The sequence below is a fragment of the Delphinapterus leucas genome, chromosome 5 (genome assembly GCF_059928025.1).
Source record: "Delphinapterus leucas isolate spDelLeu-1000000601 "Yukka" chromosome 5, BTC_Dleu_Yukka2, whole genome shotgun sequence".
NCBI classification, from domain to species: domain Eukaryota; kingdom Metazoa; phylum Chordata; class Mammalia; order Artiodactyla; family Monodontidae; genus Delphinapterus; species Delphinapterus leucas.
The window spans coordinates 135366550-135380771 of NC_143133.1; the positions used below are offsets into that span (position 1 = coordinate 135366550).

General features: G+C 38.6%; 1 pseudogene; it reads right to left on the reverse strand.

Annotated features, from left to right (window-relative positions):
• Positions 1 to 2741: 2741 nt before the first annotated feature.
• LOC111178989 (ATP synthase F(1) complex subunit alpha, mitochondrial-like) lies at positions 2742 to 5362 on the reverse strand (annotated as a pseudogene).
• Positions 5363 to 14222: the final 8860 nt, after the last annotated feature.

A 14222-nucleotide genomic window follows, 5' to 3' on the forward strand; every position in this document is an offset into this window, starting at 1 on the left:
AAGCTGGGAGGGGCTTCCCTGGTGGCGCAGTGGTTGAGAGTCTGCCTGCCGATGCAGGGGACATGGGTTCGTGCCCCGGTCCGGGAAGATCCCACATGCCACGGAGCGGCTGGGCCCGTGAGCCATGGCCGCTGAGCCTGCGCGTACGGAGCCTGTGCTCCGCAACGGCAGAGGCCACAACAGTGAGAGGCCAGCGTACCGCAAAAAAAAAAAAAAAAAAAAAAGCAGCAGTATAATTGTGTAACTGGGAAAAGCAAAGAAAGAAGCCTCAGGAAAACCAGGCATAAGACCATCGTCAAGAGACATGAGGGCCTTAACTTCAGACACTGGGAATAGGGATGAAGACAAGATGACACATGCACAAAATATTCAGATGATGGAGAAGAAAGGATTTGGAAATTGAGTTGCTTTGGGGAATCAGGGCAACCTGCTAGCATGATGAGAGCAGAATCCAGAATGCAGTGCATTCGGGAGTGGATGGAAGTAAGGAAGGGGTGGCCATGAGGATAGATGACTCCTTCCAGGAGCTGGAAGGTGTAGGAAAAAGCATCAAGGACACAGCAGACTTTAAATTCATCAACTACAGCAAGCATGTTGGAGGTGTCAGTCTGTTTCAGCTTGTGTGGGAGGGGCAGGAAGCCCATCTGAAGCGGAGGGTAAGTACTGGGAATGGAGGCAAGTGCTCCAGTTAGTCGGATGTTGGGCTCTGCTGCTGCAGATCATAGACACTGAGCTGCTCTCCCCGCCCGCTTTGCTTATTAAACCTAGGTGCTTTCCTTGGACTTTAGTTTGAAAAGATGGAAGGAAGTAAAGTATCCTTCTGGTTCAAAAATTTAGAAAAAGATTTGTGTCAGAGTTAACAGGGTCACAGTTAACCCTGGTTTAAAATATATTAGTAAATTTGAACATTTAAAAATATGGAAACATTTGCCTGTCAGAAATATTGCAAGTCAAATATTCCTTGGACTTTAGTTTGAAAAGATGGAAGGAAATAAAGTCTCTTTCTGGTTCAAAAATAAAAAAAAAAAAAGATTTGTGTCAAAGTTAGCAGTGTCAAGGTTAACCCTGGTTTAAAATATATTAGTAAATTTGAACATTTAAAAATGTGGGAACATTTGCCAGTCAGAAATATTGCAAGTCAAAGGAGGGGCCTATCCTCTGTCAATTACTTCTCTAAAAGGAAAACTGGAACCAAGCAGAAGCCTCCAGGCCCCCCCCTCCCGCCAAGTACAAAGGCCCCTGCCCATCTCCTGCCTCTGGTCGTAGAAAAGCTGAAGTCTCCCAGGCCTCCCTGAGTCACAAAGAGTGGCCTCGAGCAGTTAACGATCAGGGCAACAGAGTCACAGACTCAATGTCTGATGCACCTTCCTGAGTTGTTTTACAGATACTGTAACTGCCACCAGCAGGAAAAAGCCAGACTGCAGCCATGACATAAGCTACTCCAACTTGAGCAGTACTGAGTCTACGGCCAGCACAATTCCAAGAACTGGCCTCAAGAGAATGGGGTTAACACGACTGCTCATAATAATCTATGCCTTTGTGGGCATCAAAATAATTGTAGCTTGTTCTATAAAGGAGCAACTAAAATTGTCAGCAAAAAGATGCTACGGACCCATGTCGACATCCTCCACTCCGAGAATACAGCGCCCCATGTCAGCATGAAGAAGTGACAGAAGATGGACCTTCACCCCGATCCCATAGAAATGGAATGATGTCTGATGGGGGATTTGTAAGCAGCTCTTTGCAGGAAACGGCCCTCAGCAGGAAGCCCCTTTTCCTTGTCACTTTAGCAAAGCTACATTGTAACTAACTTTTAAACTAGGCGCCCCCATGCTCTACTCATCTCCAGACCAAACACACCATTCAAATCTTGTGATCACACAATGCCTTGCCTAACCTGTTGGTTTTCTCCATAGATCAAAGAGGTAGAAATGAAGAATAAATACTTAACAGATGACCAGATCCCTTCCCTAGCTTCCCTTTGAGTAATCTGGCAAACAAACTGTGTGAACAAGCTGTGTGAACAAGATAGCATCTAAAGAAAGGTCACAAGGAGTCGACAAGCCTGCACACAGTGGGGGACAGTGACAGCTGTGACCGCCTGTCTCCATGATTAACTAATATTACTTCCTTTTTTCCCTTTAAAAACTTTCATGGCCCAGCAGGATATTTGGAGTTCGTTTTTGAGGACCGTGCGCCCACCTTCTCCCCAGATTGCCAGCTTTCTGATTAAAAGCAGCATTTTCAATTTCTACCAACACTGGCCCCTTGGGTGTTGACTTGAGTTCAGTAACAAACCCACTGCTAGGAGCCTAAGGAGTGCAGAGGGGCATGTGCATGCCTGACACTCCCAGTCTGAGCTGGAAAAATAGGGGGAAGAGTGGGAAATGGACAAGGATGAAGATACACTAGCTCAAACCGCATCCTTTTCCAATTCAATTCTGATTCAATATTAGCAAAAGAAGCAGAGCTCTGTGAAGACACGTAACATAAATTTTAACAGATGGCTGTGGACTTTCCTCATTAGTAAATCTACTAATGTTATTGTTCTTAAAAGATTCCGTATATATTATTTTTATATATTTAGATAACCATTATAGAACAATAAACTTGCTCCTAACGGCTGGATATAATTTTAACTAAATTAGTTTCTATCGAAACAATTTAAGACATACAAGCTAGTGTTGTTTCACTTGCTCTTTGTTATGTGTGACATATCCTATTATTCTGGCTAAAATAAATTCTACTCTATAGCAATTACTTCTTAACGTAATTTTTTTTTCACATCTTATATTAAATTTAAATATGTTTAAAATAAATTAAAGCTAACTAAAGTATTAATATACATTTTGAACAAAATCATTCTTAAATAACCATGGTAAGGATCAATACACTTCCAGTCAATACACTTATGGAGAACCTATTATGTACAGGGCATTATTTTGGGTACTCTTTGGAATATGGGTCAGATGGTATAGTGTATTAAACTCAGTTTTGTAGAGGAAATAAAATACATATATATATTTATTAAAATAAAAAGGGCATCTGGAGTATGAGGTAAAGAGGAAGCATTAATTATCTTCTATGAATGGCATCAGGATAAAGGTAGTTCTTGTAGATGAGGGGATTCATATATATTACATACCTATTCCAGAGACTTGTTCAGTGTGCATTTTCTTATTGATGCACGAAACACTTTGTAAGAAAAGACAAATGTTAGACTTACTTTACTGATAAGATTTTTTTAAATCAGTTTTTGGTCCTGATCATCTTAGCTAAGAAATGAGGTATGTAAAACTCCAAACAGTTGTCTTATTTCAAACATCATGTTCTTTCACCTATTACGGTTTATAAAAAAGCTAATCATTGAATTGATTTTGAAAGAAGAGTGAAAATTCAACATGGAGAATAGAAAGAAGAGAAGGGATTTTTTTTTCAATATGGAACCTTTAGCTTAACGTGATTATGGTACATCTGCCGTAATCCTTTTACAAATGCAACTAGAAGAAAAGATGACACAACTAAACTGGCATTTGGTGTGAATCCACAGGTGTTTAAACTTCAAATCCAGCCAAGAATTTTGTTACAATCTCTTTCAGCTTTACATCCGACTCTTCTGAGATCTTTCCATCAGCCCAGATTTTGCCCAACAGGGTTTGGTGTTGGCTGATAACATGAAACAAGAAAGCATTCTCAACCTCTGTGATCTTGCTGGGCTCCAGCTTATCAAGATACCCCTGACATCCGCATAGATAACAGACACTTGCTCTTCAATAGCCGTGGGATTCATGTACAGGTCTTGAACTTCTTTTGTTAAATCTATTTCTACATGTTTTATTCTTTTTGATGATATTGTTAAGTAGAATCATTTTCTTAATTTTATTTTCAAATTGTCCATTACAAGTGTATATAAATACTGTTGATTTTTGTAAAAAAAATATATATATATATATATATAGCCATGGGACAACACCGTCCTTGCTTCAGCAACTCGGTCAGATGCACACCACGACTCAAGGGTTGTTGAGTGGCAGCATCGAGGTCAGAACCAAATTGGGCAAAAGCAGCAACCTCACGATACTGAGCCAATCCCAGTTTCACGGTACCTGCCACATGTTTCATGGCCCTGGTTTGCACAGCAGATCTGACATGGGATACAGACAAACCAACATTAATGGAAGGATGGATACCTTTGTAGAACAATTCAGTTTCCAAGAAGATCTGTCCATCAATGATGGAAATGACATTCGTTGGAATGTAAGCAGACACAACACCAGATTGTCTTTCTATGACTGGTAAAGCAGTCAAGGAGCCACCACCAAAAGAATCGTTCACTTTGTCTGCTCTCTCTAGTCAGGAGTGTAGGAAGAACACATCACCAGGACAGGCTTCATGACCAGGGGGTCAGCGGAGCAGCAGAGACGTCTGACAATAAGCGACAGCCTATTTAGATAACTCATCATAGATGATCAAAGCATTTTTGCCATTATCCCTAAAATATTCTCCCATAGAACATCCAGAATAAGAAGCCAGGCACTGAAGTGGGGCAGCACCCGAGGCAGTAGCTGAAACTACAATAGCGCACTTCATGGCACCTGCATCTGTAAGTCTCCTCACCAATTGAGCAACAATGGTTCTTCTGGCCAATAACAACGTAGATACAGTATAGCTTCTTCTTTCCCTCAGATCCATCATTGAATCATTTCTGGTTAATGATTTGGTCAATAGCAATTGATGTTTTGCCGATCTGTCAGACACCAATAATCAGCTCACGATGACCACGACCAATTGGCACCAGCTGTCCACAGCCCAAATGCCAGTCTACATTAGTTCCCGCACGGAGATCGGGGCTTTCAGGGTAACTCACCTTTGGATCTTGGAACCAACTGGACCCTTTCCATCAGTGGTATTACCAAGGACATCTGCTACACGACCCAAAAGTTCCTTGCTGACTGGAACATCCACAATAGCCCCAGTTCTGGTCACAGTATCTCCTTCCTCAATTAGTTTATCATTTCCAAACACAACAACACCAACATGGTCAGGTTCCAAGTTCAGAGACATACCCTTTAAACCTGAAGAAAACTCTACCATTTCTTCTGTTTGAACATTTCTCAGCCCATGTACATGGGCAATACCATCACCAATACTTAAAAGTGTGCACAGTCTCTTCAAGGTCAACAGAGGTGTCACCAATAATAACAGAGGACACTTCAGCAGTGCCAGTTCTTCCGAAGACGAGATTTAGAGGCATGGAGATTCCTTGCAGCAACGAAGGATGATCCCAAGCATTTTTGGAGGCCATCCCAGCCTGCCTAGGGAGGGCGCGGGCCATGGCCGCTGCGATGCGCAGGGACAGCATCTTTGCAGGTCCTCCTCACGTGCTTCCTCTGCACTCACAGCCTTGGGACTGACTGGAAGAGAGGGAGTTTTGGTTCAGAAGGGCATGAGCAAATCTGAATCAAGAAATTTAGGGATGATGTGGGTAATAATGGGTGTTTTTCTCTAGCTGGATATAGGATATATGCAGACAAGTACAGTAATAGATATTTGAAAAATTATTTTGTGCCCAGATGGTAAATATCTTTGAATGCTGTGATGATGACTATGCTTTATTCCAGAGGTAACTGGAAGTTCTTGCAAGTTTTTGATTAGATAAAAATAGAGTATGTGGAACTGTACTTAAGGAGTACAGGGAAAAGTGGAGGTAGGTAGATCAAAATAGTTACAAATCAGTAAAGTTACTATTTTTTTTTTTCCTATCAAGTCTTTTATATCAGCATAATGTTGTAAACTGAATACTTAATTTGTGATCGGGAAACCTCACTCTTATCTCAGCTCTGGCTTTAATCCACTGGGTGTAATGATCATGCCAATTCCTCTTCAGTTTTCTTCCTGATTTCTAAAACTTGAAGGAGCTGAAGTAAGATGCTTAAATATCAATATAATACTTTCGGTAAAAGAGGTTAAAACAATCTTAAAAATCTTCCAAGTAATTATTAAGGTTAAAGAGGTTACTTACAGATGTGAAATTCAGAAAGCATGTGTTTTCTTTCTTAAATAAAAATGCATATCCCAGTTTGATGGCCAAAGGAAAATTCTTCCATAATTGGTAGTTCATCCTTATGGATGCATGTGAAGGGAAGCAAAATAGGCCACTTTGGCATATGGATTATTTTGGATTAATGTTATTTAGAAAACAGCAGGAGCGAGAAGGACCCTCTGATGCTCCTTTGTTCCCGATGAAAGCAGGACATAAATGTTCCATGTGAAAGGTACCCTCTGTGCACCAGGAGTAAAGAGACCTACTTCTTACCAGAGAAGGGAATTCAGGGCAGAGAAAGCTGGATGAACAAACCCTGTTACTTTTTCACTAATTAGCCACTCCAAGCTCAAACCCCTTTATTTTTGTCAATTCTTCACAAAGTTATTGATTCTTTGTCTAAAAGATATAAAATCTGCCTCCTTTGGTCATTTATTTGAGTCTCATATTTTTATGAGCTCCCGTACATAAGAAATTAAATTTGTTTTTCTCCTGTTAATCTGCCTTATGTTAATTTAATTATGAGACCAGCCAAAGAGCCTAGGAAGGACATTTGACATTATGCATGTGGCTGCATTAACCATGAATGCCTGTGTCCTCTGGGCATTTGTAAGAATCTCTTTGGGTGTCCACCTAGATCCTGAACCATAAGTTATAGGCCCACTTCAACACTTTTGCATAATGTCAACCATTTTCTCACAGCATTTCTACAAATTTACAAACCAATAAGAAAAGAGTAAGCACGCCTTTGCTCCACACCCTTATGTTTGTCAGACTTTTGAATTTCTGTCAGTATAGTGGTTAAATGATATTTCATTGCGGTTTTAATTTCTAATCCCCTAATTTCTACTGAGGTTAAGGAATTCTTTTTCTACTTTTTTGTTCTTTTCCTTTGAATTTGCCAGATACACATAGCAATATCTATTTTGGGCTTTTCAGTGTTTTCCTATAATATTTTGGAATTTTATACATCAAAGTATTATATAGGTTTTGTTAGATTAAATCCTCAGATTTTAAAAAATTTGAGGTGCTGGTATAAATATTGTCTTTAAAAAATTATGTTCTCTATATTCTCCTGGTAGGTGAAAAGTAACTGAACTGATCTTGTACATTGAATGTCTAAAATCTTTGCTAAACTCTCCAATCTTAATTTTTTATCTATACTTTCATCTAGATTTCTACCAAAATCATTATACCATGTGAAAATAAGGACAACTTGATTTATTTTCTAATATTTTAATATTTAATAAGTTCATTCCTTCAATTAAACCTCATTTGGCCATGAAGTATATTTATTTCTCAATAAATTGCTACATTTAGTAGCTAATGTTCTGCTTAGAATTTTTGATCTGTGTTTATCATTGAGTTTTATTTATAAGGCCTTCATCTCAATATTTTTTACTGATTTTGACATCAATGCTACATGAGTCTCATGAAATAAACTGTAGATTCTTCACTTTTCCTTTTCTTTGGACAATGGATTTAATATCACAATTTATTCTCTAAATGTTTTTAGAACCCACTGGTAATGCCTTTTGTGAGTTGGTTTGCACTTGTTGGAAGATTTTTAAACTACTGATTCAATTACTACAATGGTTATCTACTTCAGGTTTCATATTTCTTCTTCAGTTAATTTTGGTAATGGAATTGTCCATTTCATGTAAGCTTCAAAATGCACTGACATCAAGTTAATAATATCTTTTTATCATATTTATTTCTCCAGCATCTGGCATTATGTCCTCTTTTCACTCCTAATGGAGTTTGTTTATATTATCACTTATGTTCCCTTGATGAACCCTGCTAGAAGTTGATCCTGTGTATTTTATGCTTAAGAATAAACTTTGGCTAATATGATTCTAAATATTATATGTTTGTTTTATTATTTTTTTCCTGAACTTTTGTTTTTCCTTCCTTTTACTTTCCTATTTTTATTCATTAACTTTCAGCTTTTTACATATTAAACCTATGCATTTCCTTTCAGCATTACTTTAACTGCATCCCACAAATATTGATATGGAGTGCTTTTGTTATATGTCAGCTCCAAATAAGTCCTAATTTCCATTATGATTTTAAATGCAGTAAGAAATTATTTCCTAGTATATTTTATTTTTTAAATTAGGTGGGATTCATTTTACTTTTATTATTTAACCTGCCTAATTATATTATTGTCAGTAACATCATCTGAAGGAAAGCAGTCTTGAAATTTGTTCAGGTTTACTCAATGTTACAAAATTTATGTCGAAGAAGCTATCAGATTGCTTGAAAATAATAAACATTTTTAAGTTGTTGCAGGTAATGTTTTATATATGTTTTGGCAATGTTTTATATATTTCATGAATTCTATTCTTACATTGATTATGTACTTCTTTTCTTCTGCTTACTTAATGTATAATTTCTTCTTCATTTTCTATATCTTAAGGAGAAAGTTCAGATCATTAACTCCATACCTTTTTCTTTTCTAATATAGGCATTTAGTGCTCTAAACATTCCTCTAGGAAGTATTTTAATTACATTGCACAAATTTTGATTTGTTGTGTTTTCATTTTTATTCTGTTAAAAATACTTCTAATTTTTCTCTCAAAGTTGTCTTTGACCTATAGGTTATTTAGAAGTATACTTTCCAGTTTCTAAATATTTGGAGAGTTTTTTTTTTTTTTTTGGTACGCGGGCCTCTCACTGCTGTGGCCTCTCCCGTTGCGGTGCACAGGCTCCGGACGCGCAGGCCCAGCGACCATGGCTCACGGGCCCAGCCGCTCCGCGGCATGCGGGATCCTCCTGGACCGGGGCACGAACCCGCGTCCCCTGCATCGGCAGGCGGACTCCCAACCACTGCACCACCAGGGAAGCCCTGGAGGGTTTTTTTTTAGTTACCTTTCTGTTATTGATTTTTATATCAATTCCTTTGGTGAGAAAAGATACCTTATATAATTTGAATCCTTTCAACTTCTTTTATGGCAAAAAATATGTTCTGTCTTGTTAAATATCCCACGTTCACTTTAAAAAGATGTGTTGTATTCTGATGTTTTGGAGTGGATTGTTCCATAAATGTCAATTAGGTCAAGTCTGTTTGATAGGGTTGTTCAAGTCTTATAAATCATTCCTGGTTTTCTACATAGATGTTCTTTAAACTATTAAGAGCAGGGTGCTGAAACCTCAGATTATAGTTGTGTCTTCAACTGTTTTTCCCTACAGTTGTATAACATCGGTTTCATTTATTTTGAAACTTTATTTTGCAATTTATAAATTGCATACACCTTTAGGACCGTCATATCTTTTTGATGAATGAATCACTGTGTTTATTAGTTGTCTATTGCTGCGTAACAAATAACTCCAGAATTTAGCAGCTTAACAAACAAACATATTTTATCTCATAAGAATGTGAGCCATAAACCTGGGCGTCTCTTAGTTGGTGCCTCCTTCTTAAGATCTCACATGGATTTTCAGCCATATGTTAATATACCTATAGCAGTGGTCTCCTGTAACAGCTTGGCTGCGGGCGAGGATCCACTTCCAAGCCTTCTCGCTTGGTTATTGGCAGGCCAAGACCCCTTACTAGATGAGTCTTTGCACAGGAATGACTTATGAAGAGCTTCTGGTTTCCCCATGGACGATCGAGGAAGAATCTGAAACATAAACAACCCTGTTTTTAAACCCTGATCACAGAAGCCACGTCACATCACTCTGCCACGTTCTATTTTATGTCAGTAGATACATCCCACACTCCAGGGGAGGTAATTACACAAAGGCCTGAGGATCAGGTGGTGGAGATGCTTGGAGACCATCTAAAGGCTACCAAGCTCGGTCTTTATCTTGAGCACAGCGTAAGTAAACACCCTTAGGGAAGGAAATAACCAGCCGTCATCAGCTTATCTCAGAAGGTCTCTCACTCTCTAGAATTTTAATTCATCTAGTCTTTGTGGTTTCTCCAGACTTCTGATGTCTTCAAAATATTAGCTTTGTAAGAAAAAAGTATTATTTTTGTGATGCATCTGTGTTTTCTAGTTGTTGCCCTGAGATCTGCCCTGACCTCCTAGCTGGGAGTGAGACATTTTATCTTAATATATTCTTCATTCTTAAGGTTCAATTTGGTTCCTTTTCAGAACTCTTTGTTCATTTTTATGGGATCTTTTTTCCTTAATTATATTTTCAATTTTCTCATCTTTCAGAAAATATATTATGTTCTGAAAACTCTATTGATAACATCTGCTTAAAAGTGTTGAGGGAAATATATATCTCATGCTTTAAGATACCTGCAAAGAAATTCATAATCCTCAGAGGTTAAATATTAAATGAAAGCAGGAATCCATAAAGGTTTATATAACCCTAAAGCTGGATTTTTCTTAAAGGTAGAGTCATAATTTATGTTTTAATAATTTACACTGTATTGTATCAATTACAGGCAGAAAATATCTTCAAGAAAAGAGTGTGTGAAAAGTGGATTGAATGAGGGGAAAATGTTTTTCCACTCCTAAGACAATATATTCAGAGGCACAGTGTTTGTCATATGCCATCTATTCTGAGAGGGAACATTCTCATCACCCATGGAACAAGATACTTTGGTTTTGTAATAAAAAACCCTCTATATTGTAGCCTCTGTCTACCTATTCCAGTTTTCTAGTCACTTTCTCTGTTGTACTTAATGCTGTAATATCATTGTTTATATTTTCACATACTTCATGTTATTCCATATCCCGATACATTTGCCTGCTGTTTCTTCAGTCTATTTCTCTTTCCCTATTTCTCATGGATAATTCATACTGTGTATGTGATTGCTTAACATTTGTTCCAACCTCTCTCTCTAGTATGCCTTCTTGAATTGTGGAAGCGGGAAAATTAAAGTGATATTTCCCTAACACTTTTGCCTCTCATGTAAGTCTATTAATCTTGTAAGTCTTGAGATCAGAACTTAATAACTAGGGAGAGAAAGAATGGCAGATTATAAGACATTGATTTTGTTACAATACAAAGACAGATTTAGCTTCTGATTCAGGCAGCTTCCTGATGGTAGCAGAACAGCATGGTTCTAGAGTGAATACTTGTCTGATAATTTCTCAGATCAGCAGATGGCTTCCTGATTATAACAGGTGTAGCAACTCAATTAACAGCCCAGTCCTGCAGTACAGTTTTGGGAAATTTTTCTGGAAGCTTAGACTACAGTCTACTTCATCAGTACTCCCAATGATTAAATATCATTTAATGGTCCATGACAAATCCCTTTCTCTTTGAACAATTTGGAGAGAATTACATTCTTTGAAATAATAACCCCAGTTGGCATACCCATGCTTTAAAAATTGGCTCAGGTAATATCTCATCTCGTTCAATATTTCAACACATTATTTTAATACATTTTTTGTAAGTCCTCCACAGAAAGCCATGCTGTGTTAACAGTGTGCATCACTTAATACATTGTATTGACATTGTATCTTTTCAAGTCTGTTTTCTCCATTTGACTCTAAACTCCTTGAAAGTATACTCCATAATGATAGAGATAGAGTAGGATAATCAAATAATTAGCTCAGAAACCCCATTAGGTAATTGCAGATAGAAAGGGAACATTAGGGGGCTTTAGGAGATCACAGTAAGTTAATGATCACTCAAGAAAGCAGGTTTGTTCAACCACAAAACCAAGCCAGTTTGCGTAGCAACAAAACCATGCAACAGAAGCATGAGACATGCCTCAACACAATAAAACAATGGTGGCATGAGACCCACATCCTGCCCAGTGAGCTCAGTAAGTTAATGACCCCTAGGACATGCTCTTTGCACACATAAAAAACAATAATTTATGGAAAGGTGACATGTCAAAGTGAAGGGTCCTCATTGTACTGAGACCTGAAATAATTTTTCCATAGTGCCATGTCATTCGTGGCTTGACCATGTAGGGACAAGAAAACTCCCCTGTCCAGCCTGGAGGTGGGGCTGATGGTGCAAATGCAATGTCTACTCAAGAATGGGGAAGAAGGTGGTCTTTCCCTCTCCCCACTTTTCCTTTGATTATAAAAACGTAGCCCGCTAAGTACTTGGGGCAGACCAACACTCACCTGGCTGCTTGTAAGCCTCATTAGCGTCCTATTCTAATAAATCACTTCTTATCTATCACTTTGCCTCTCGCTGAACTCTTTCTGTGCTGAGACATAAAGAAACAGAGTTCCTTGGAGGCCCCCGAAACGCCACCTAGTGGTTTCAATTTCAGATCAATATCAAGGAAGTCGTTTAAAATAAACGTACAAGGAACCTCACTGCGGCACAAGGTCCTGATCCACTGACATCGCCTTCACTTCACCACTGTTTTCATCCCTTATATTTTATTAACTATCAAACACGAACTCCATCCCTCATTTCACTTTATTCCTCAATTTTTTAAAAACTGTATATCTAAACTTACAGGGTAAAACCATTTGAAATAATCATTTCTTGCTGTAAGTTGCTTGCTTATACTTTTAGTAAAAATTCTTCCCTAATATTTAAAGTCATTGTGTTGATAGAAAACCCACTAACTGCAATTACCATCTTAAGTAATAGATTAGTTGATGAATTGTTCGTTGTAATTGTAAGTCCTAGGCCGTAAGTTGCATTATTCACATTTTAGATGAGGAAATTTTGAGGCTTCTGGAGTCTCAGTAATTTTGTCAATACCCAGAAAGAGCTGAAGAGAGAAATCACAGCTAAGTCTGATGAACTCCACGATCAGCATTATCAATATGTCAAAACTTCTCATACAGGTGGGCCTCTGGGGTTTCAACATGTGCATCTCAGTGGCCACCACAGAGGAAGGGGTGCTCAAATGTGTGGTGACTTAAGCCTCCCTGTGTCCTAATTCCATACAGCTATACTTTAAAAAATCTATTTTATATATGGGGTTTTGACAAAGATTCTCTTCTTGATCAAACTTCAATCAGGCTCCTCTGAACCCTATTTTCAGTGAGGCCTTGACCTTTGGACTTCTGTGTTTGTCCTTGCATCATCCAATTTTAGCAAATGCTAAGTGAGTTTAGTGAGAATCCCCACCCTTGATATCTCATCACCCTGGTCACCGTCAAGCCTGTTAGATTAGTCTAGCCAGGTGGCCCCTCACCCCTGATGTTTCCTCTTAGTGACTTTCCATTCACTGACCGCCTGCCCCCAATTCCTTCACTATAAATTCCCACTGCCCAGGCTGTATTCAGAATTGAGCCCAGTTCTACACTTGAGGCAGGAGATAGATGGGCACCAGGCTGATTAGCAAGAGGGAGGAGAAGCTGAACGCTGCCCAGGTAAAAGATAAGAGACCACATATTCCTCATTCTCGAAATCAAGGAGACCTCCCCAACTACACATGCACAGAAAGGCTCCTTGGAGGTCCAAAAAGGGAGGGAGCGTCACCCCAAAGTAGGTGATGTCAACTTACCCATAGTGCTCTTTGCTAGAATCCATCTTGGCTAAGAGATGCCTGCACACACATGGGAGGACTCTGAGATAAACCAAATAAGGACTTTGAATCAGGCAAAGCAAGATGATTGGTCAAAGGAAACCCAGAAGAAATGCCTCATAAAAGTGATTCAAACTACCACAAGGGCACGACTCTCTCTCTGAGCCCCTCCGTGTGTCTAACCACACGTACTGTTTTTCTGCCTAATAAACACTTTACCTGCTTCACTACTTTCCATCTCTATGTGGAAATTCATTTCTACACAGCTGATGGGCCAGGGCCTTGTCCCTGGCCACTGGTCTAGTGACTAGGATTTGGTGCTCTAACTGCTACAGGCTGACCTCAGTCTCTGGCCAGGAACTGAAACCCTGCTTCAAGCCACTGCAGGCAGAGGCCACCTGAGATCACACTGAGGTTTCCTTTCCTCTTTTAAAATAGCTCCTGTTTAAAATCTGTTTTTACCAATTTAACTACTTTTAGGCTTTGGTTTTCTTTAACAGTCTCCACTTAAGGTGTCATAGGTGGAAAGCATCATATAGCAAAAACTTCTAACCTATTGATGGTTGTTACATATGCAATATATCTTCATATAGAGGTTTCCTAAAAATAATTGATCCTGTATATTAGGTGCCTGTCAGTTTTGCAGCATTTCATTATTGACTCTAGAAATAGTAATCTTGGCTTTTTTAATAGTATGATCATAAGTAATTGAGATTCTAAAAGTGATATGCTACCTTAATTTCTTTCCAGGTAACAAATGCTTGTAAAATA